Source organism: Zonotrichia leucophrys, chromosome 11 (assembly GCF_028769735.1).
Source record: "Zonotrichia leucophrys gambelii isolate GWCS_2022_RI chromosome 11, RI_Zleu_2.0, whole genome shotgun sequence".
In the NCBI taxonomy this organism is placed as follows: Eukaryota; Metazoa; Chordata; class Aves; order Passeriformes; family Passerellidae; genus Zonotrichia; species Zonotrichia leucophrys.
The window spans coordinates 14,975,840-15,001,056 of NC_088181.1; the positions used below are offsets into that span (position 1 = coordinate 14,975,840).

General features: G+C 41.7%; 1 protein-coding gene across 8 annotated transcripts in view; it reads left to right on the forward strand.

Moving 5' to 3' along the window:
- The window catches only part of ZNF536 (zinc finger protein 536), a 343,245-nt gene that overhangs the window by 265,888 nt on the left and 52,140 nt on the right, over positions 1-25,217 (forward strand). The gene's annotated exons all lie outside the window — the stretch shown is intronic.

The window sequence follows — 25,217 nt, forward strand, 5'->3', positions numbered from 1 at the left end:
TAACTCAGTTTTCTGGGTTTCCAAAGTGCCAAGCAACTATCAACACATTAAATTATTGTGTTTCCAGAGCATCAGGAAATACTGATTTGTTTAATGTTGTTTCTGGAAGTAGTTGCCTTTTGGATTATTTACTTTCCTAGTGAGTACTTATGCCACAGTACAAACTTCTGCTGAGGAGCCTCTGCATGCTTCAGATTAGAGATTTAATGTGGGACCACCAATTCAGTCAATCTGCAGCCAGAACTTATTATCTACTGCATAAATCACAGTAAGATGTGATTTTTCACATTTGCAGCGAGGCCTTATTTTTATTCCAGGTATTAGGCTGTGCACTGCACTAGATCTTGGGGATGAATCTAGCATAAAAGAAAAATGCACGAGCCCTTTGCAGTTCCCTGTCCAGCTGTGACAGAGCTTCCCATGCTACAGGACAAGGGTCCTGTGGGTGGAAAGGGCAGCTCTGAGCCAGTTTACCTTTTTGATAAAATATTTTGCAGCTCCAGTGCTGGGTTGCCAGTCGAGCTCTGTCCAGTGCTCCCTACCAGCAGATTTTGGCACAGCTTGCTCGTGGGGTAGCACAAGCTGCAGGCAGGAGTGGGGCTGGCTGGCAGAGGGGTGGCTGTGGGGAGATGAGAGGTTTGAACACAGTGCCTTGCATTTATCCCACATCTTTCAAAATGGGCATTTGTGTTTTATCTGTATATCCATTTCTGAAGCATATGCTGTGGTCCTTCATTTTTCCACCTTTTTTGCTCCCTTTGGGTTTTGTTTTAAAATTGCACTAAATCTGTGTTGGTATACTTTTCCTTTCATTTACACCAAAAATAGCATTTTATCAATGTCAGCTGATTTCTTTTTTTAATTGAGCTGAAGTTCACAGAGTGTGACAGGGACGTTACCAGGTAGTACATATTTCATGTTACAATTTACACTCGGAACTCCTTGCTGTGAGGCACCACTGCCATCTATTACACGTGAAGTGGAGGATGCTGTTGGCCTTCTGAGTAGTAAATAACACTTCATATCCCTCCATGCTTCCCCTTGCCCCCGTGGAGGACATGGGGAGGCTGCAGGAGCGTTTGTAACAGATCTGTTCTTCATTAAAGGGAGGGAGCAGGGTAGTGGCTTGGTTGGGGTGAGGTGTTCCAAGCTGGGCTGTGCACCCTCTCAGGGCTCTCTCTGCTCCTGATGGGGAACAGGTGTGGAACAAATTCACCACAAAGCCACAGGAACCCCCGTTACAAATTTCAAGCTCGTAAAATGTCAGCTCAGGGGCTTGCCTGGGATGTCACCCTGCCTGTCTGTTCACCTCACAGGCAATTTTTACATTTATTTATCTCAGTCAGTCACCTGATTCTGAATGGAATTGTGGCCTAGGGCAAAAATAAAATATTTTTGTAAGATGTTTTATCATGTAAGTTTTGCTGCTGATCATGTGTACCATGCTGTCTTTGGGCAGCACTGCTGGAAGCTCTGGAGGCAGCTGACAGCATGCATTTAAGGGATGTCCCCCAGCCTCTGCCCCCACCAGCCTGCTATTAACTCAGTTAAAATGTATTTGACCATGGAATAAGCATGGAGCATGGGTGAGTAGGAGAGAGGGAGGACCTCAGGGCCAGGCAGTTTACAAACAGGCATCACAGCCACTCTGTCCTTTGCCCCCTCTTACATTTCTTATTACAGTACATTAAAACCCTTTGCTCTGTCAAATTGACAAAGGCAGCTATAAAAGGGGTCCTTTCTAATACACAGTAATATAAACTATGTTTGTACACTTACCACATAATCCCTAATTACTTCCATACTTTTATGTGTGGAGAGCTTTGACGCTTGCATTGCTGGATACTTAGTGAATGAAATAAAAATCAGAAATTATTTCTGTATAAGTATGGGGTGGTATGTGAATTAGCTTCTAGGCTGGCGACAGAGCTCACATTTCAGAATAAATATACTAAATGTCATTGATACCCTAAGTGTCAGATAAAAAACTATGACACCAACAAAACTCTCATATGACCCTGACATTCCTCCAGTACTTAAAGTAATTACCATACTATTTAATAACAATGTTTATAAAATTGCTTTTTGATTGGCTATCTTCTATGTCATACCTATGTCAATAATTCCCAGTGAATGCCTGCATGTGACTTTTAACCCTTCTTTACAAATAATTTCCATTTCATAAGAGCAAGAATATTCTTTAGGCAGTTAGTAATGGAGTCCTCCCATGAAAACTGCATCACTCACTTTTTGGTTTGCCTGCGTGGTAGAGGGCACAGTTTCCCCTCCACTCCAAAGGGCTGCACAACTGCCTCCATCTCAGTCCACACAGGAATCCCTGAAATATCAAAAAGATTGAGCTTGTAATAATTCAGGAACTCTCTTTGTCTAATGTTCAATGCAGTCATGTGAAAATGACCGGAAGCCATGTTTCATGTTTTTTCTGTTAACTTTGACCACAGTAGGTTATCACACTTTGGGCATTATAGGGGGAGCTTTTGATGCTTTCTCTTTCCCTCTCTACTTCTGCTTTTTAAAGATGAGAAATACCTAAGTGAAGCAGGGTAAACATAGCCTTAAAGCTGTGGTGACATGGAGATGGTAATGAGGTGCCCATGCTGTCTAGAGCTGTGAAGCTTGCTCGACAGTATTATCCTGAGAGGGCTTACAAGTTCTCAAAGTGTCTTCTGGACCTTGCTTATTCACCTGAATTTAGAATGCTCGCATTATCAGAAACAGTGTCCACCAAAGGCAGTGGAGTCAATGCACTCGTCTGTGATTCTTGGTTACTGAACAGACAAATGGACAAAGGTAGATGGGTCTAAAAAGTTATGAAGTGCCCACCAGCAGCTCTGCACCTCGGTTGCAGATTCCTGCTAGAAGTCATCTTTACCATAAAATTGAAACAACACTAGCTGTGATCCTGTTCACACTATTTGTTTCCCTAAAGCTGTAGAATTCCCAGCACCTGAGCATTTCTTTTCTGCATTGGAAAACTTAAGAATAACATTCCTATACCGCTCTTCAGAGACAGCTGTGTTAGCAGTGTGGGTATGTCAGGGCCTGATTTGTGACTTGACCACATGTCAGACCCAAGATGGTCAGAGATCCTGGTAAAAGTTATGGCTGTACCTGGCCTGCAGATGTGCAAACCTAGAGATTTTCTGCTGGTGGGGAAATCTGAGGCAGATGAAAGGCTGACTGAAGGTATCTCCAAGGTGGATGCCTTTGATCCCATGGAGGCCTTGCACCAGCAGAGAGGTATCCTGTCAGGTCAGGAGAATCTGCCTTATTTTAATGCTGGCCCTACTGGATGCTAAATACCAAAAGCATCTCACTCCTTGGGAGAGCACGCTCTGTAAAAAGCTTCACAAAATTTTGTGAACATGCTGTGTGTGACAAAATCTGTGCAGAATATCAGATGTGCCAGAGAAAGACATCCCACTTCTCTCCTTTCAACTGAAATATATACAGGCATCAATAAGGATTGTAGCCTTAAAGCTGATGTAGAAAAAGCTTGGAAGATCAAAGTTTGGTGTGTGCATGGTAATGTTTTGAGAGTGGTATTTTTAGTAATCATCCCCCAGCACTTGGAAGGGAAGGCAGGCTGTGCTGCACATGTAGACATGATGAGGAGAACTTTGTTTCCATGTAAGAGTCTCCTAAGTGCATGCTGAAAGATGAAGAATATCAAGAATAGCAGAGTGGTAGCACATGAAGAGAGAAGAAGCGAGCAAACCAATGTCAAAAGAAGATAGGCCAAGTTTTAGCTCTTTACTTGCTTCAGTGTGCAACCTTGACCTCCTGCTAATAGATTTTATTTGTGGAATATGCATGTGCTTGCAGATTTGCTCCAAAACATGATGGGTCTCATGATTCACACCGACTCTGTTTACATTTCCCAGTAGATATGTTTTGTTTGTTCATACGGGCAAGTACTTCTGATCCTCTTCTGGAAACTGGAGTAGTTGATGAAGCTTTTTCCTCTTCTCAGTTAACTGTTCCCCTAGATTGTCTCCTATTAATATGCCATGATGTGTTGATGTAAAACACTTTAATATTTCCATATGTAATAAAAGGTCAGGGATAGTATTCTTTCATTACCAAGAGTCATATATCAAGTACATCACAGGAAATTCTATGCTTTAGCAAAATAGCAGGGCAAATATATTGATTACAGGTTATCTGTCAAATTAGCTTGAACCTTTTGCTCAGAGTATCAGGTTTTTCCATTTGAGATGTACAGTAGCTCAATCTAACACATTTATGTATTTTTGTGAGGAGGGGAGGGTTGTGATGCTGAGATTTTACTGAACTGGCTGCTTTCTTTCCTCTGCCTTGACAATTACTGAAATATGAAGGTCTCTTTCCCTCCCCCTACTGAAGTGCTTTCCCTCTCCCAGCACTTAAGAATTCTGTGTTAAAAACCCTCATTCCCTGCTGCTTCCCTTCTCCTGCATAGCTCTGACTTTACACAGAAAGCAAGCAAAGACCCACTTGATACCAAACATTAGTCCCCATCGTGCTGTAGCCAGCGCCCTCCTTTTACAACTTATAAATAAGATTTCTGAGAAGTTACAATTATCTCTGTATCTATCACTCAATCATCAAACAGGCTGAAGTTACAGAAATCCAGCCACCTCTGCAAGAGGAGGATGCTACAGCTGTGACATAATTACATTATCAACTTAATTAAGGAAGTGAGTGAAATGAAAGAGAAAACAAAACAGCCGAAGAGAAGGCTAGAGGTGGGAAGGAAAGGTGGGATGGGTAGCATGCAGAGGATGTGTTAAATTTAGCTCTAAGTGGTTTAAAAAAGCTCTAATGTATCATAAGAATCCCTGGGTTTTCATCCTGTGCTCCTGTCTTTCTGAGCAGCTGCTGGGAGGGCAGGGGCTGGGGTGGGATGAGGGGACCCCCAGAAGGTGCTGCCATGCACCCCCTCAGCCTCTGGGGCCACAGCCTGTGGAACCAGGCCAGCCACATAAAGAATGGGCCACTTGAATGTGATCACTTGTCAGGCCTTGGGCAAATCTGGTTTTACAGAATAAAGGCTCAGCTCTGTTATCCTCATGAGCTGAAACCCCCCCATGAACTTCTGTAGGAGTTTTGGGCACATGAGAGCTGAAGGTTCAAGCTCCTAATCTGATTATTCTCACACAAATATATTAATTGTAGAAAACCAACAATGCTTTTCCTAGACAGGATAACAAAAGCAGATCACTGCTCAAAGTGTGTCCTTTTTCTTCTGCCTTTAAATCCCATGTACTTTTCAGTATCAAAAAGGAGAAGGGAAAAAAAGTCCTCAAATCCTTTATTTGATTTCAGTGTGCAACTATGCTCAGTTTAAATGTCACCCATACACAGAACAGTGGTTGCACCAGAGCAATCATGGCAAGATGTCTAAAGGGGTGTCAGCAAATTGGACAGGGTATAATTTTAGTCAATGTGTTCTTGTCTTATTTTAGTTCAACATCATTTCCCAGTTGCAATTCTTTTGAGTGACACATGGAATGCAAAACAACATAAAAGGTCTGCCCTGAGGCAGATACGTGTCCATGTAGGACTTTAATTATTCTTTTTGAATAATGTGTAATATGCAAGCACAATTTCTTGCATAAAAGTCTGATGAAAAAACTGTGTATCACCTGTATAAGTCTTTTTATGATAGACCTCATATTTTTAGAAGCACTGAATTTGGAAAAGGTCCTTATTAGTCCAAGTACTCTGGATTTTTCAGGCAACATTTGGGAGAGAAAGCAATTGTTCCCATGGCGTTTTGTAATGACACAAATTTTTTTTGTTTTAAAAAGGCATTCTTTTGTTCATTCAACTGCTGTGTGCCTAAACAGCACTTCCATCACAGGTATAGAGCGCTATACCTGTAAGATTTTATATGAATGTATTCTTTTACTTTGCTGCCTAACACCTGTAAGCTGATCCTGCTCTTATTTACATCACTTTTCTGCCAGTGTGACTCCAACAGCTTCATGGAAGCGAATTCTGAGCAAAATCAGAGTCAGATCTTTTCCTTCTAAGAACTAATATTAAACTGGCTCTTTAGGTAGCACTTGGTGTATCATTTTAGATGAGCTGATAAAAAATAATGAAAAAGATGTGTGAATGGAAATGTAGATCGTAATGATGAAATATGTTTTTAATATTAAAAAAAAGAGAAGCCAATGTGAAAGCAAATTAAGGGTGCTGCTGCAGTTTTGCTACAGACTGTGGGTCTGATTCCTGAACTCTGTGAGCAGCTTTTGACATGAGACAGGAAATGTCCTCCTGGCACTTAGGAAATGGAGTATTGGCTAGTTAGTAAAGATCTAGGTGTGCTCATACCTACAGGAAGGAGAGGGCATGAGGATTTGGGATTGTTGGTTTGTGGACAGCTGTGGGGTTTATGGACAAATGATAAAGATGAAATTGGACCACAGAGTCCTCTATCTTCTTTGATAACTGCTTTCTCAAAGTTCCTTCAAGATTTATAAATAAATAAATATGCAAACCTAAGTGTTTAGATAGTAAAGTACAAAGCGAAAAAAATCTGAGGGCACTTTAGGCTGAAATCACAGGAATTGAAACAGAAGGAAGGGGTTTCTGTGTGCACGATTTTTGCTGTAGGTTGGACATTAAGAACTTTTTTATAGATAAAATTGTGACCGTGGAGGTTGCTGGGTTTGTCAGGATCTCAGCACAGCCCCACAAAGTTTGGATTCCCCTCGTGTGCTGCCGTCTCCCCCTCGGAGTAATCTTCTTGTTTATTTGGTCACTGCAAGGCTCTGTTTTTGGAGGGATATTTTGGTTAGCATAAACTATTTGAAGACTGTTTGGAGAAAAGCACTAACCCATCCTGAAATCAGTGGGATAAAAAGCTCTTTGTTTATAACTGTTACTAGTTTAATCATTTAGATGAGACGAATTTGCACTTCTAGCCCTGAGTGTGCCCTGATTTCCCTGCAAACATGTGTTGTGGGATTTGCATTTTCTGCAGTGGGAGCCACACAGAGGGGAAGGAAATATTTTCCCCATCTTTTTATTTTTATTATTATACTTTATTCCCTCAATTTACCCCATTAAAAATACCACGTAAGTAGAGGAGCTGCTGGATTGAAACGATGAAAAAAATATATCAAATTATCCTGCTGCATAAGAAAAGGTATGGAAGAGAAACCCAGGGAGCAGCAGCTGGGATCAGGTTTCATTCGGATGATCTAAAGCAGCGTTGTTGCAGCAAGTTGAATTTTCTCCCCAAGTGTCTGGGCCCTCCCTGTCCGGGAGGCTCTGCTGGCCGGGAGCCGCTGACTGGCAGTGACCTTGTGCTAACTGTCTGTCAGAAACGGGCGCTCACAATTCAGTGGGATGAAAAATAAGCATTTGGTGCCTTTCTTTAGAAGCATAATAGACAGCTTCGCTTTCACACCTCCTAATAGCCTTTTTTAAAAATAGTTTCTCTAGCAGGATGCTTTTTTAGCGCTCGGAGATTTACATGTCTACAGTTTCCAGAATTTATTAGGATTTCTTGAGTTTTGTATATGTTTTTTTATCTTAAATTTCCTGATGCCACACTGTGACGCTGCCAGTTTAGCAACTCCAGCTGTTGTGAGTCACGAGGGTAGGCTGTGGTGGTGACTGGATCACTGAGACAGGGAAATTTGTCAAGTCCAAGCATTAACTCTTCACAGCCAGCTCTTGAGCTCTACCTGTTTCCAAAAATAGCAGCCACACTGTCCTTTTCCAGAAGGCAGTGCCGGCCTCAGCTCCCATGATTTACAAGTCTCAGGTGCTCTTTTGCTGGCAGAGGAGGTGGATTCCAGGCAGTGGTTGCTCAGGGAAGCCCATGTGGTTTATTGGATGTATTTGGTTCTGCCAGTTACCCTGTAGCTGGAGGGAAAGGGCAGAGCAACTTCTCCCAGTGCAGCCCCCAGGCCATCAAATTCCTCTTGCCTTTCAGGAAAGGAGTGTCTTTTTTACAGGATCCCACTGTTATTCATTGGAAAGACGGGAGCAATTTTAAGCTTCCAGGTCTGTATAAGCTCTATTGAGAGTGGAAATTAGTTGGGGCTCCCTGTGGTGTATGTGACTATGGAAGCTACAATGCTCATTTGTCCTGCTGAGCAGTTCTTGTATGTGCTTTACTGGCTGCAGAAGTTTTTTTTTTATTATTTTTAGGGTTTTTTTGGGGATTGCAAAGATCTCCAGTGGAGAGCGATGTGGCAGAACTGAGAGTTCAAGCTACCCCTCAGACATGTGGCAGAGTCTTCCAGAGTTAGGTTAGGAAGGTTTAGATGTACGCTGAGTTAATGCAGTTGCAGAATAAATTATCTATCTGTTGCAGCCAAGAATCATGAGTCTGCATTTCAGGGCCTTGCAATGGAGGGGGAAGGGGCAGAGAAAACAGAAAAAGGGATTGGGATGGGGGGAATTAAAAATCAGGCACATGCAGACAAACCTCTTTCTTTTAAAACTGGATTAATGGTGCTCTGGCTCTTTGATTGAAGACAGGATAAGCCAGAGCAGACTTTTTCATTTCTTGGCCCTGTCAGTGGATCCAGGCAGGTGAGGGATGCACCTGGGCACTGACCCCCTGGCCACCTCCCCTGGCCCCAGAGATGCTCTGTCTCTGCCTGCAGCAGAAGGACTCCACCAGGAGCCACCAGCCCACAGCCAGGTCCTGCTGCCATCACAGGGATGAACTTGTTTTCTAAAATCTGCCTCCAACCTGTGGGCACAGCCCTGCACGAGGCTGGGGTGCCAGGGGGCTCCCCGTAGGCTACAGGCTTTCAGAACAAAGCCCTGAATTTTGAATCCCATTCTATGTCAGTAGAGTGTCCTTTAAAGCCTCAAATCAGCCAAAAGCTCTCACACCCTCACCCTCTCCACCACCCTGGATACAGAAATAGTCAGATCTTTTTGTTCATGATTAACTGACTCATGCTTGGAAATCATCAATTTAAAATCCATTTCAGGCAAAGTTACTGGAATGGTCTTTGCATGGACATATCAGGATATTTAAATTATAAAAGTCTCCAATAGGTGCTGAAAATATCCTTAATTTTCTGAAGATATAGTAAATTTGCTGCTAATTACTGTTATTTGCATCCCCCACCCCCTCCAGAAAGGGTCTCTGAGAAGTAGAAAGAAATTTGGATACATAATGTGCACTGACAGCTCCTACAGTGTGATGGGGAGGGACAATTTGAGACTGTCACAGGGCTATGCTCAGCTTCATAGAGATGGGATTTCTCTACATGCTAAAGTATGAGGAAGGCTAAATAACTCACAGGTGTCAACGGCACCAAAGAATTATGTGTGTCTGACCTATGAGAGAATAAATCTCATTTCCTGCTTAAATCCACATGACATCCCTTAAAGTATAATAAAAATGTAACATTCTTCCCCCAATTATATTTTACAATTTTCTCAAATTTATAAAAACAAGATTTTTCCAATTTTTAAATATTTTTTTTTTACTGGTAGATTGTGCTCTTTAGTATCATTTTACATAATTTAATACAATTTGTTCCATCCATTGGTTTTCATGGAGATACAAGCTGTTCGTTTGTGAGAAAGCTGGCATAGGCACGAATGTTGGCAAAGAGTCACCTCCAGGAGTTTATTCAGATTTCAAAGTTGCATGGGGGCACCGGCCATTTTGAAGGAGATAAATGTTAAGGTGGCTTCTTTCTTTAATTTCAATAATATTTATTTGATATTTTCATTTTTAAGGTAGGGTTGACAGCCTCTCCCTCCCCCCTCCTTCCTCAGTCCTTGGCAAAGTGAGTCATTGTTATTTTGTCAGCTGAATCGTGGTCACAGAAAATAATCTAAGCTTAAAAGAGAGGCTTTCTCTGAAACGTGTGTTATTGAATGAAAAGAACACAGGTGTTTCTTAATTATTTGTGCAGAAGGAAAAAGTGGTGCTGAGCGGATGAGCTGTAATGATTAACACGCTGAGGAGGAGAGGCCACAGCGAGTGAGATTCTCCTTTCTTCCCTCCTTGCCACCCTTTCTACCTCCTCCTGAGTGCCAGGGCAGTGTGGGGAGGCAGAGGGGACTGTCCCCCAGAAAGGGACCTGTTTGGCTGTCACATGTCAAATAAAGCATCCCCATGGCTGGGCTGGGGTAAGGAATGTAGTGAACCCTCTCTCTGTGCATATTTGTGATAGAGGGGGTGGCAGTTCCTGCTGTGAGCCTTCTCAGAGAGGGTCTGTACATCCCTGCCTGGAGGCACCAAGCCTCTTGGTCATGGTTTGCCACCACCGGGAAGATGAAAGACGGGGCTTTTGGGCTCAGCAGTCATGAAGGCAACGTGCCACCCCCTACATCACTCCTAACTTCAGCTCTGTGTTTCCATTGCAGGACATTAGGTAGTTTAAACTGCAATAACCAGTCAAACATTCATTATCTTGGTGTAGATGCAGGTTTGCGAGGCTGGCAGCATGAATATGAAGTTGTTTTTCTGAATGAGGACCTGAGCCCACTGCCTTGCAGGTCCATGGGGATTGTGTCAGCTGGATGCTGTATTTGGGTGCATGGTGACATGCTTCTGTCTTTGCCATATGTTCCTGTAGTGCTCAGGTGTGCAAGAACCATTTTGATGGCTGGTGGTGCCCTCAGAGAGCATTGCCCTCCATCCTGTGTGCTCCTCAGAAATACCAGGAAGGAATGATGCAATTATGGAGAATAAAATACTAAACCAAAAGGACACAGGGCAGTGGAGCTGGCAGGGTGCGGTGATCAGAGTGGGAGGTTAGCCAAGAAGCTCAGCTGAAGCCACCTCCTCCTGAGAAATGTGATGAACACAGATTTTTAATGATTTCAGGTCACTGGTTACCCACGGTTCACACCAGCCCTGTAACCCCCTCCCTCACTGTGCCCATGGGGATGTCAGGGCAGGAAGGCTCGTGGCTGTCATTGGAGGGGCCCTGTCCCCTGTTCCAGCCAGAAATGTGTTTTGACAGTGCCAGATCAGATGGTCCTGAGGCAGGAACAGGCATCCCATTACACAAATGCTGCTCAAGTCATTGAGGGGGATTACTCAGCTGAAATTTGTCTGGTTACTCATCAGGGTGAAGTAGAGTCAAATTCTCAAATTTGTACTCTGTTGTGTGAAGCTGAAATGCTGTTTCTCAAAACCTTGCCTCTGAACAGAATGAGCTTTCTGATTTTTCCTTTGCAATGCTTTTTTTTTTTTTTTTTTTTTTGGTGGTTTTGGGCTTTTTTTTTAGCAAGCTCTGGCACTTCTGACTGTTGTAGGGAAGTATTCCTACAAGCGTCAGTCCCAGCCTCAGAGAAAGAGCCTATATTGATTCCCACACGTAGTAAATGATACCTCAGTGCAAAGCCTCCTATGGAGGAACTCCAAGGTGGAAAACCCCAGAATATCCTGTATTTAAATAGCAGCTCCCTATTCTTCATGGTGGTAATGTAATATATATATATATATATATATATAATTTTGCCCCACTCTCCTGAACCCCATTTCAATGAGTCTTGCTGCTGATATTGAACCACCAGCCTGATTGTGGGACTCGCCTCCCAAATCTGGTGCAGAGTGTGCTGTGTCTCAGTGGCCCTGTTGATCTGATGCCTTGTGCAGTCAGGGAAGTTTTCTTTTTTTCTGTTTCGTGGTTTTGGTGCTTTTTGTAACCCTATCAAAGCAACCATGAGCCTTGTTCTCTCCTCTCCCTGGCCATCTGCTTGAAGCATCTGGTAATCAGGTGCAAGCCCCCACATCCAGAGCATTCATGCTTAAATTTGCAGCTACCTTGCCACCCACATTGGCTTTTGTTATACTGCCAAGATGTACCTCTTTGTGCACTCGATATGAGAGAGGCTTAAATTCCACCATCAGCCTACTGAAATTGTGATGGGCCAGGGTGACATTATCACCTTTGAACATAGATATGTATCAGCCTGCTCCCATTTTTCTCTGCTAGAGTCTCCAGCTAATCTCTGCTCCAATTGCTCATCATACCCAAGCCATGTGTGTGCTGCAGAGGTACAGCTCCGAGTTGCAAATAATTTCTCAAAGAAATATCTCAGTCTAAAACATGATGATGCTTAATGTGCACTTGTCATTTCTGGGATTCTTCTTATATCCCTTTTTCCATCTGAGTAATCTCTGTGTATGTGTCTCCATATAAGAGACAAATAGAGTCATTGTTCTGCTCCATATTTTAATTCCATATCTGTATTTTAGGGACATTGCTGCCTTCCCAACAGACTGACTAAGTATTACAAACTGCCAAATTTAGGCTTTTGGAAGTGGCTGCTACTGAAATTGCCCATTGAATTTAAGAGCAGACAAATAATTTCGTCAAAAACAGAAAAGCCAACGACCTTGAGCACTATCCCCTGTCCCTTACAAAAGGATCCCTAAAGAAGAAAAGCCTCACTGCTGCTGATTTGTATTTCTGCATCCCCAGATTAAAAAAGAGAAAAACATCTTGACTTCTGATTTTCTACCGCATCAAAATTTTCATGTGTGCTCGATCTGTTAGAGTAGAAAAATCAAACTGAAGCACCTGGTTGTGGAAGGACCTGGAGACGTCAGGTATTTGCTATCTCCTGTGTTTGGATGGAAAGAGAGCCCATCTGTTTGAGTAGGACTGTTTTATTAACACAATAAATGTTGCAGACAAAAGTCCCAGGGTGAGGTGGTCCCTGGGCTTGCAGCTGCCCCGGCTGGTGCTGGGCTTGGAGAGCCTCTATTGCCATGTCAGCATCCTGCAGACCAGCGCTCCCAGGCACCTCCAGCAGAGCCAGGGAGCCTCCCAGGGGAGCTCAGCTGCTTAGCTGTTCCTGGCCTCTGAAAATCATCTGTGCCAGGTCTGAGACTTGCCTTGGGATGTCCTCAGTGGGCTCTGCCCAGCCCAAATGGGACTTGCTCCCCATCACAAGCACACCAGCAGCTGGGGGAGTTTCTAAAATTTGGTGGTCACGTTTTAGCAAGTATCACATAGCATTGGTTTGCTGGTCCTGAGGCACTGGCTGGGTCAGCTAATGAGAAATGCAGGAGAATGGTAGCAAAGAAGTCTAATTCCAGAATGATTATTTAAATCAATCTTAGAAGTATTTTCCTGTAGCTGAGACCAGATTCATGTGTTGAAGTGAGATGGTAAAGCACCAACTAAAAGCATCAACTCTCTTACCGTACCTACTGCAATTAATGCCATTTCTGTGTTCTTGGTATATGCATCAATATTTTTCTTCTTCCCTGACTGCCTATTCATTGTTGCTATCTTATATTACACCTTTTTTTTTTCAATGTGATATTAACCCCATAGAAATAGCTATTACCCCATACAAATAGCTATAATGTCACTTTTTTTTTTAATTTTAAAATTTATTAAGAAGCAGCTTTCATTGACATAATTGTTTAGGAAGTTATAAGTATTTTATTTGTGGGGATTGTTTTTCGGCATTTGAAAACAATGTTAAAAGGTGAAGAACAAATCTGCAGCATGTTTGTTTAAAACATGCGATATTTCACCAACTCCTTAAAATTATTTCAAAGATAATAAACCTGTAATTGTTATTTTTTGAACCTGCTTGGTCTAGGTTTTTTTTCAGGCTTTTCTCATTATGTGATTATTCCCTGACCCTCAAAATATGAACTCCAGGCAGATATTTTAGCATATGAGCAGGACACATTGCATCCATGTGTGATCCCTCAAGTTTGGCACAGCGTTGTCACGCGTTCTACGGTCTGTGAGCACCTGCCCTTACAGATCACCCAGATATTGCACTCTGTGATTTTCACACACTATAAGAAAAGACAGTAAATGCATTAAATATGGCTTCACAGATTTTTTTCCACAGAAAGAGCTGGAAAGCCTTTATAGGTTATTGCAAAAGTCAGAAATAAATCCAGAGGGAATTTTCCACAAATGGGCAAAAAAAAGAGTGTTTAGAAGAGGCCTTATTGGCTTGAGTCATGAAGCTGGCTCTCTCTGAGTGCTGTGCTGTAAGTTTAGTGGGGAAAGTTTGACAGCAATTTAATTTTCATTGACAAATACTGTCATAATATTGAGGGAAACTGTATCAACAGTAGTGGTCGATGCTCAACCAGTCATATGGACTGGACGAGCTTACCATATGCTTAACTACAAACTTCTCTTGGAAAGCTCCTTTAGAACACTTGACAAGCTTAAGATACTAGTCAGTAATGAGCTTGAACAGAACATGTGAAGTTTTACATTTTGTACAGAAAATGGATTAGTGTTGATGTGTTTCCTGTACAGAAGAGATTTGTATGCTGGTATCTGTGCAGCTACAATGCCTGTGTGTATTTCCATAGCCTGAGGTTCACCCAGTCAAAGGAAATTTAAAAGTGAAAATGAAAAAAAAAAAAAAAAAGAAAACCAAACATAATTTATTTCTTCTGCACAGCATTAAGGTGAGAATATTTTCATTTATGTTACACATAGAGTGTTTGAATTTGCAGTTTCTGGTAGTAATGGGATGCCAAAAACCACAAACCGAGGCAACCCCCCATATTAGCATGATAATTATTACAGCAGGTGATAGGTCCAGGCTTTCATTAATGTGCAGTATTACTACCTTCTCCTTGCAATGAACCTTTTAGTCTGATCACTGCCTTTAGCATTTTTTACTGTGTTTTCTGTCTATAATTTCACACAGTCTCTGAGTATCTGAGATGGTGTCTACCTCCCTGATGACAGGATCAAATCAGGTATCCAAAGATGCAAATGCTTTGTCTTGCATCTCAATGTGTTTCAGTTCTGTTTTGTTGCTTTTGGGTGGGTTTTTTTTTGGGGGGGGGCAGATTCTGATTGTACCCAAAATTAAGGAGTCTTGGTCTAAATGGGTCTTGTTTCCCCCCTCGTCTCCTTGGCACATGGATTTTGGCTCCTGTGCATTTTGTCTCTTTTTTTTTTTTCTAATGCATTTTTTTCACACTCATAGACATATATATATCTATATATAAAAATATGCTTGTATGTATTTAATGTATTTTTGACTGTGGCCAAACACTGTGCCAGGTTAGAGACTCAGTTAGATAATTCAAACAGAAGTCTGACCTGATTCTGTCTTAATTTGCTATGTTTTGTTATCATTGAGCCATTTGTAATTTAGTTACATGTAGAGTAGTTCAGTGATGAGCAAGTTTTAACAATATGGAAGGCATAATGTATGCTTACATGAAAAGCATATACAGCCTTTCATTGCACTTTGTACTTGGGAATCATTCTCTTTCTTTTCAGTTTTGCTGTGCTTTCCTCCCTGAAAAGTAGCTCTCCTCATTAGAAAGAATTAAAAAAATAGCTTTAAATGTAGGAGCAGAAAATAGCAGTTTCTATGCACAGTTCAGCTGTGGCATATTTTCTTAGGGTAAATATTTTGGAAACTGCTTTAATTTTCACGGTTTGCTGTTTTAAAGATATTTTTGTAGAGCAAAGGTAGAATTAAGCATGGCTTGTATCCCTTTGCCCCTTTGAAAATCACATGTGACTCCTGAATTGGCACTTTTACAGAATAGATGAGGAATCAAGTTCAGTTTTTTTGTTGGCACATTGGTCAAACCTTCTGCCATCAAGAATAGTAACTACACTTTATTTTCCAGGCAAAGGGAATGGATGATCCCCTCAATTCTCTCATCATTGTTTTCACCCCACTATTTCACTATTAAATTTTATTCCTTGTCTGAAGCTGGGATTTAGACTGCTTGGCCTCAAATTAGCTGGGTCTAGATGGTACCATCTGCCGAATGCACAACAGCTATTAAGATTCTTAGATTTTTAGCATGTTTTTTTTTAATGTAGTCATCTGACAAAGAAAAGAAAGCAAAAACGGTGTCCAGCATTATTTATTTTATCAGCCTGGCAAATGAAGTAGATTGGCATGAGTGCATTCCTTGTAGTAAGTGCCTGAGAGTACAAGTGTAAAAATGGCTTTGAAGCTTGCCATGAGATCCTGTTTTATTAACAGACACCCAAACCCACCTGCCATGGGCTGGAAATATTAAAAAACCATAACTTGGAGTGAGATGGCCAAACCAGGAACCATTGTAATGGTGTACTGGCCATGGTCTTCTGGCATGGCACATCATTGTCTGGTTTATCTTGGAAATACTCATTATCTCTCAATACTGCATCCCTTATCACTATTTTAACAGTAAAGAGGCAAAACTTCTTTAAAGAAATGAGGTTGCTGCAGGTGCCTGTGGGTGCCCAGCCCTGCTGCTGTCCATCGGGTCCCTGCTCTCAGCACCCATCCTGCCTGAGCCAAACCTCAGCCCCCACACTGCAGCCTTGCCTTACTGACACTCCCATTTCATTCAGCACTGCCCTAATCAACAATGTGGCACAGAAGACAAATTCCCACTATTTTCCTTTGTCCGCCTCTAATGCTGGAGCGCTTTTTTCAAAGAAACCCGCAGGACCTTGCTCTACAATGCTGCCAACCTGTTGTGTCACCACCAGGTTTTTATTCATCCTGCATGAAGAGAAGCATTTATCAGCCGGTTTTGAAGCCTCATTTTGCATTTAAAAGTGCAATAATTGGACCAAAGACAATACTGTTATATGGTTTTTAAAAAAACCCAAACAACCAAGTGAAGATGATCTTACATGGGGGGCTAAGTGACTGTGGGAATTTGCTTTTAGATGGAAGGAGTCCAAACACTATCGTCATGATCTGGGCTGTTTTGGGTGCTTTTCAAGCATTTATTTGCATTGATATGATCAAACACCCGGTTCAGAATGGCTGCTTTAAACTCAACAAAACGAGCACAGGGATTCACCCAGGGCGAATCCAAAATTGTGTCTGGAGCTTTGTGGCTCGTTTTTAACAAGACCTTTTCTGTGTTCACTTTTTAAACGATGATACCATACCGGGGGTTGTCGTTCAACAGATTGTTGGTTCTTTTAACAATTTGTTCAATGGAGGAGGAGGAGGAGGAGGGAGTAGAGGCAGCTATATTTGTAACTACTGTTGTTCAGTAGAATAATTGATTTTTCCAGTTTGGCAACCAATCCCCATTTTCTGCTGCTTTACTATTCCCCCCCCTCCCTTCCCCTTCATGTCTTCAACAAAAAGACACTTTTTCCTTCCAATTTTTAATAGCAATTTGTAGTCTCAGCTTTCTTGATTGAGGAAACAGGGTCCAAGAAAGAACTAGTGATTTTCTTGGTGCTGGTCCAGGTGGGGATGAGCAGCTTCCTCAAAAGTGCCCTGCTGTGTGAGCACCCCCGACTTTCTGCCCTGTTAACACAGGACTTCTGTGACTCTACAGCATTAGCAGTTCTTATTCAAGATTTTCTTTGGTTTTTTTTTGGTTTTTTTTAAGGAAGTTTTACAGAAGGAAGCACAGAGGTACTGCACCCTCAGGGCAGATCTTTATGCTGTTTGTCACAGCAGATGCTGTGCCCATGCCTTGCTCTTTGAGTTCTGAGGCTCCATGCTTTGGTGGTACCTGGTTTTGTCCAGGGGCAGTTCCAGTAGCAGTCAGCTGGGAGATGTTCTCTGGGTGCAGGGGAGTATTAATGGTTCTGTACACTTCAATTATTTTTTTAAAAAAGCTTTTTGCTGAATTCTGGAATTCTTAATTTTTAAAATATTTTATTATTATTTTTATGTTTCTCTACCAAGAGAAGCTCTGCTATTCCTGAGGTACATATACCTTCTGGACTTGCACTGCACAGTGCCAAAGCCCCTTCTTTGGAACCACAATAAAAAGGCTGTTCAGCCCTTCACTCGAGGCACCCAGCAGTGTCTTATGGGGTGAATGTAGCCAGCTTCTGCTGAACTTACTCCTTATCATCCTGTTAGCTTTTGGTGTTCAGGCTTAATGTCTCAAGCACTGTTGAGTGCCTTTTTTTAATTATTAATTTAATAATTATCCCAGCTGGAGGCAGCACTCCATATAATATGCTGGCTAGGATATATATTTTTTAACCTTTTTTTTGGAGGTGGAAGGTGTTTCTCCTGATTCTTGACTTTCAATCCTGCAGCATCTGGGTGCTGGCCTGGGGTGTGTGGGAGGTTTGTGCCTCTGCTGTAAGAAACTTGTGCATCTATTTGCTGCCAAATTTTTAAAGCCCTTTTAATGTAAACACGTACAAATGTCTCCAAAAAAGGCCTTAAAACTCCAGTGCAGAACTGTATTTGCATGTTAAACTTAAGAACATATTTAATATATTACCAGTAATTGATTTAATGCCTAAGTAAGACTAACTATGCATAAATTAGTAAAATACTTGCAAGAGAAGTGCAATAATTGCCTTCGAGTGAATGAAGTAGTTAAGGCTTCTATTTACTAGCTTTGTTAAGCATAAATGTCTAACATTTAGACTTCAGCAATTTCTTCAGCACCAGCCCTCGAACAGTATTCAAAAATATGACTGAATTTTGCAAGTTACTGTAATTTGAGGCTTTTTCCAAAGCTTCTAAAGTCAGACAAAGAAATTTTTTTAAAAAATAAGTCCTTTCTTTTCCTCTCTTTTTTGATTATTGCAAATTGGGTATAATAATCTTGGTTAGTTGGAGTATTAGAAAGGTGAACATGCATCATTAACAGTAGGATTTTATGAACATTTTTGTAATATTATGTAATATTTAAATTTATGTTGCTTTTTTTTCAATTTTCCTTGTAGTAATTAATTTTGTCTTACTGACAGATGATTCTCAATGACTGATTTTCAAGAAAAAATCCAGACAGGTATTTTAACCCTTTGTTTTCATTCTAGACACCTCACATTCATGGGTCTGGTTGTAATTAAGGGGCTCTGTGCTTGGCTCAGTTGTGAATCAAAGCTCAGTGCTGTTTGTATCAGTTTCCATAGCTGTAACTTCATGCTGTCCTTTCTCTGGATGGGAGGTGGGAGTGTGGACAGAGATTTTTGCTTTGCTCTGAGCAAAATATCCTCGTGCCATGCATTGCCCAAACCACCCTCTCCTGTTTTTTGGGTATCCCATAGAGGAGTGTGCTGGCAGGCAGTGGGATCCCCACCTTTCCTCTGCACCCTGCAAGAGACCCTGAATCCACCTCGTGTCCCAGCATGAAGTGGGATGTTGGTGATGTTTAGGGGCAGAATGGGACAGAAATAATGTGCATGTCCTGTTAGGAGCAGATGTGACTCTCCAAGAAGCAGGGAGGGAAGGGCAGATGTGGGGCAGCCAGGACATGGCACCTGTAACACAGAGCCCTTGTCCTGCTGCTTGATTGTGGTAAACTGACTTCTGTCTCCTCCCTCACCCTCCCTTTCCTTGCTATTGATCCCCTCTTAGTCTTGTGATCTGTGTATTTCCAGTATTTATCCACTGTGCTTGCAGAGGGTGACAGTGTCACATCTCTTGGGACTTGCACTACAAATCACTAGTTTTAAGGCTGTACCCTGAAGGTGTAGCCCTGAAAACACTCAAGAATTAACATGCATTATGAGACAGGCATAAGGGCTGTCCTATGAGTTACAGACAACTGTAGACACCAGTCTGTCACTTGGACTGTGGCTGTAGTGTTGCGTGTAAATCCCATTTGTTTCCGTGGTAGTTGGAGCAGCAGAATTTCTGGCCTCCTATTTCTAGTAACTTCATGCTGGGGTTTAAGGCAGAAACATCACCAAAAGCGCTCCCTTATGGCCTTTTTTTTGGGATATATTTTTTGCCTGGGAAATCATAAACCTCCCCACCAAAGAAGCTGAATTGAGCTGGGCTGAGGGCAGACTGCAGAGGCTGCTGGGCAGTGGGGCTGCTCAGCAGCTCAGCTGGAGGGTGGTTCTTTGTGCATCCTCTGGCACGTCTCAGTTACCTGCTTTCACATGTTACGTGCATGAAAATGTGCAGATTTGAGCCGACTTACATTTTTTTCCTGGCCCATGATACAAATTAACAGTCTTTATTTTATAATATTTCATTTGAATAGCAGCTCTCATAGTTTTAAAGTACTGAAGGATGAAAAGTCAGGAATGTAATTGCACTGTTTGGCTTTTGTTCTGAGTGAGTCATGGTGTAATATTTTTCCACAGGTTGCTAATGCTGCCCTGGGTTGTGCGTGACATTGACTATCATCTCTGTGTAAAGAAATTCCACTTAAATTCCATTAGTGCCTGCTTTTCCTTAGTTTCAGCTCGTGCCTGCTCGTTATTAGATGGGGCTACTTCAGCAATGGTGTTATCCCTACCTGGGCTTCTATTTGGATTCTAACTAACTGAGATAATTCTGTCACTTGGCTTTTAGGATGCTCTGTATAGGCCCAGTGATAAAGGTAGCCAAAGTTAGGGTATGGTAGAAAAAATATTTGCTTGTTGTTCTCTTAAACAGTACAGGAATGATTTTTCACAGTTAGTCAGTTTGGAGATTCCAGAAATATCTCGTCTTTTTTTATGCTGACATTAGGTTCTAGGCTTAAGATTTTGAGTTTAATTTCTCATTTTTCACCCTGCTCCTGCCACTTCTGCCTCCACTAAGAAGAGCGGCGAGTGTTGCCTGCCTTTTGTTCTTACCACTATGTCACTTGACATTTTTTCTCTATTGAATCATATCCCATCACTTTCCCTGCTCGCTAAAAGGCAGGCTGGATTTTTTTATTTATATATTGTCCCTTCATTCAAATTGTCTGCGGCTTCTCCTCCATTTCCTAGTCTGAATAAATTTCATCCCGTTTCTGCATGCTGTTGAAACAGAAGCTGAATGAGCCGAGGTTCTGCAATGATCTTTGGGGCAGGCCAGCTCTCCCCTTGCACACTCTGCTCTTCCTGTTAGCATGCAGAGCACTGTGCCCTCACATGCTGTCCGGGTCGTGATGCATTATTTAGCTCAGCCTCTCGTCAGAACTTACGGCGTTGTAGCCTGTTAGGGGATCATGTGGCACTACCTTTCAGAGAGCCCACGTAAATCATGGGCTTTGATTCTTTTTGAGTTTGGTTTTTTGTTGGGTTTTTTTTGTTTTCCCATGGGGTGTGATTTTTTTTTCAAAATATTCTATTAGTTTTGTTACGTATGATCTCCCTTTTGTGAATCCAAGCTGAATATCTTTAATTAAATCATAACTTTCCCTATTTTGTCCCTGATTAGTGTTTCCAATATCTTTCCCACTGCTGAAATCAGGCTGACTGGTGTTTAATTTCTTTGATCTTCCCTAGAGCTGCTGTTATATATAGGTGTCACATTAGTCCTCCCGTCCACAGCTACCTCCCCTGCTCCCGAAGATGTTCCACAGATATTTGCTAAACTATCCCCTTGCTTCTGCCTCTTCCTTCCAGATTCTGGCTGTCATCCCATCTGCAGTATTTCTTTAGCTGCTTGAAGAAGTGCATTTTTACAGCTTCAACTTTTGGATTTATTAATCTTTCTTGTCCTTGTTAGCTGCTGCACGTGTTGGTGTTTGCAGCCGCCTCAGTGCGGGCGTCCTGCTGGGCGCCCACCTTGGTTGGTTGGTGCATGTGCAGTGCAGGGTGGCCTCGTGCCACCCTCCCCATGTGCATCCCAGCCTTGATAAACCCAGCAATCCTGCTTCAAGTGCTGAGGCCTTTGTGCTGTGCCCAGACCATCCTTCCTCCTCAGTCTCAGATCTTCTGCTTTGCTATTTTGGATTTCTCAAGACAGACATCGCTTCTCTGACCCTTCATGTATTTTTGTCAGGCCCCATGTGTATTTTCTGCTGATATGAACTCATCTTTGAATACTTGCCATTTCCGTATGGAGTTGTTTCCTCCGCTGCTTTATTCCATTCAGGGTCTGCTCCTCCTCTCATTGAAGTCAGCTGGGAGTTTTGCCATTGCCTTCCTCGAGAGCAGCAGTGAGCCTGCGATTCACTGACACTTCCAGCATGCTCTCAAAATTAACCCTGCTGAAATTGAACATCGATATTGAGCTTTATATTTTAGTTGTAAATCCAACTCCTTGAATGCTGCTTCTCTTTGAAGAATGGCTACTATGAAGTAGTCCATTAATTTTAATGTAACTCTCCATGGTTAGATTTGGGTCATAACATTTCCACTGTCATGACTGCAAAAACAACATCAATAGAAAACTCAGGTTTTCTGGATGTTTCACCAGATGCACCAAAATCTGCCTGTCCTTCTTCCCTGTCACTAGGAAACTTGTAGTCACAAAAAACTTGCTCAAACAGTGTTTAGATTGTTGGGGAGAGAAAAAAGAAAAGCTATAAAAACAAGGTTAAGTACAGGATTTGGGGTAGGAGGGGTTGGTTTTAACAGTAGTACACACATTTTTGCTTTTCCTTTGGCATTAATGCTGAGAGTCACATGCCTCTGTCCCCACAAACCACGGTGGAAATGAGCCCACAGGACCCGTGATTTCAACCAGAAAACTGCTGCTCTGTCCTTAGCTCACCCCACTGTGAGGAAGGCTGGTACCACATATGGTATGTAAGCTCACACTCACTTCTCTGAGACCATGGAAACCCGAGCATGATGGAATACATCAGGGATGGAGTGGCAGCCTTGATTGCGAATATTTTTTTGCTAAAGTCAGACACTGAATGTTACTGTAATGACATTTTATGTCTCTCCTTCTATATTCTAGCAGAGAGAGCCACAGGTGTTCCACTGGAATTACTCACACATTTATAGAATTGGACATTCTGTCATTAAATGGACTTAAAACTAAAAAGCCTTTGTCTGCAAAAGGTGGCCAATAGAAAGGGACTTTGGATTATCTGATATCCCATAACTTAATCATATGGCTCTTAAGAGTAGGGCATAAGCAGCTGTGTCTCGCTAATATGCATGCAATATGTGTAAAGTGATATGCTTTAATTCTAAACTTGTTTTTAGCAGGAAGAAAAAAGCGTTTAGATGAGGAACATTAAGATTCAGCATTAACCATTTTTTTCCTCGGGGCAAAATTATTCATCACCTGATATTTATTAAGGCAACATTTTTATTTTATTGCTCTGTACTGTAAAGAGTCTTTCCAAACATTCTCAAAGTTGTGCAGGGAAGTTTTATAGGCAGACTTGCAGGCTGCATTTAAAGTGGTTTTCAAAACTTGAGAAAGATAGATAGATATTTTCCTTTTCCTAAATAGCAATGTTGTCAAATCTTATACTGGAAGTTACAGAGATAAGCAGTCATTTAATTTATTATTTAATTTTAATTTTTTAAAAAATCCATCCTCCCACATTATATAAACTTGATTTCTGTATTGTAGCCTTAATTGTTAGTTTGTGTTGGTTTAATCTCTCTTATTTAAGTATGTTTGCTTTAATAATATTTAAAAAAACTAAGACAAAGAAACTGTAGATTAGAGACTTTATTTTCAGGGTAAAATGATACGGATAAGTGAGCGTCAACTGACCAGAAATTATTTGCTTCTGTCTGTTAGACACGTAATGGAGTCATTTAACTAGTCAAATTAGGAGCTGTAGAAATGCACCATGCTTCATTACTGAGTTCGAATGGGCACCATTTTACATTTACGTCAAAAATTATCTCATAGCAAATTAATGTTTTCATTGTGTGGGGAAGCGGGAGCTGTGCAGTATCAGCACCACCTAGAGGATGCGACACAGATGGCTTGGAGATGCTGGTCACAGGAAAAACGAACAGATTATCTCCAAAAAAGCAAAGTACTTCCAACAGGCTGCTGCCTTCCCCAGACTAGCCCTGAAAGTTTTGCTGCCTCATACTCTCAAGCTCTGCCTGTCCCCATCAGCTCACCCAAAGCTATTTATGGCACGGATTGGGTCGAGTCTTCTGTAAAATCCTTCAATGTTGTTACCACAGGTTGCATATTTTTAATGCAAAGAGATGCTGTTAGAAGTCAGAATATCACTTGAAAAAATCAGAGAATCTGAGCAAACAGTAAGAATTTCCAGGTGAGGTTACAGAGGCTAACTCATCCTTGAAATTTCCTGAAAAGTAAAAAAGTAAAAAGGCATTTATTTAACAAATTGCATACTTTGACTAATGGAAACAGCTAGTGACTCCAAGTGTAGAAAAAGAAACAATGAGGCAAAGGTGAAGGCAAAGGTGAGGGCAGAGTTTCAGCTTGAGAAAGTTGTGGCAGTGAATAACCACCCTGCAGGATCTGAACAAGGTAACACAGAGAATCAGCACTAATAAAACTGGTCAGTGAGAACTGTGAGCTGTTTAAAGCACAGAATGGTTTTGGGTGGCTCAATGTGTGCTTTCCCAAAGGTCACACAGGAGGTAATATCAAAACTGAAATTAAACTCTAACTTCTCTGTGGGCAGATGCTCCCAGGTGGGACCATGGCCCACCCTGGCAGCTCCTCCAGCAGGGCCAGGGCACTCCTGGCATCAGACAGCCAGAGGAGTGGCAAGGAAAGACATTTTCATCCATAAGTGTTTTGTGATGAAAGACTGCAGAGGCTAAGTGCCTCTGGCAGTGTGGTTTAGTGTTTCAATACAACTTCTGGAATTCTGGAAGGGGAAAATAAGTTAAAAGTGGTCATTGAGGCCTGCCTGTGTCCTGCTCCAGCAGGTCCTGCCGTAAGAGTCCTGAGCAGGGGCTGCTCTGTGTCTGTCAGTGCTCCCACCAACCCCAACCATGGCTTGCAAACCCACAGCAGGGCAGGGAACCAGGCCATCCCCTCATCACCCAGCCCAGGCTGCTCTCTACCTGAGCCAAAAAGTGTTCCCCAGTAATTCCTTCTAGGAAAGCTTCTTCTTGCACATGGAAACACAGAGAATGCTGAGCAGAAATTTGCAGGATTTGAGCCTCAGCTATGATTTGCATTAAAGATATGTTGTAAATTGACCAGAATATCTAAACATGTTTTCCAGTCTTATTAAATGTTGTGCATGCATAATTGTATAATTCTCCATATTAATATTCTTAGAGGAGGTTTCCAGAACAAAACAAAAACATCCACAAAGTACTTTGACACAAAGAACAGGAGCTAGAGACAAAGATGAGCTGAGAGGGCGAAATAGACCAGAATTCATTTAGTATTACATTTATCTCTGGTGCAAATGATCACTCATTAATTAAAATGTTGCTGCCCATTGGAGTTTGAAGACAAAAAATTCTTCATAATTGTTTAAATTATGTAATTTTTTGTTATTTTTCATATTTCAATGAGCTGCTCTTCAGAATTCTTTGGAAAATCAAATAATTGCCTGCGATATTATTTCATGGCTAAGTATAGTGTCTTAAACACATACTGAAGTGTGAGTTCAAGAATCTGCCAGTGACTTTAGGGCCATGGTTATGATAATGCCACATTGGTACAGTCCATGCCTGTAAGTAAGTTTTCTTTTG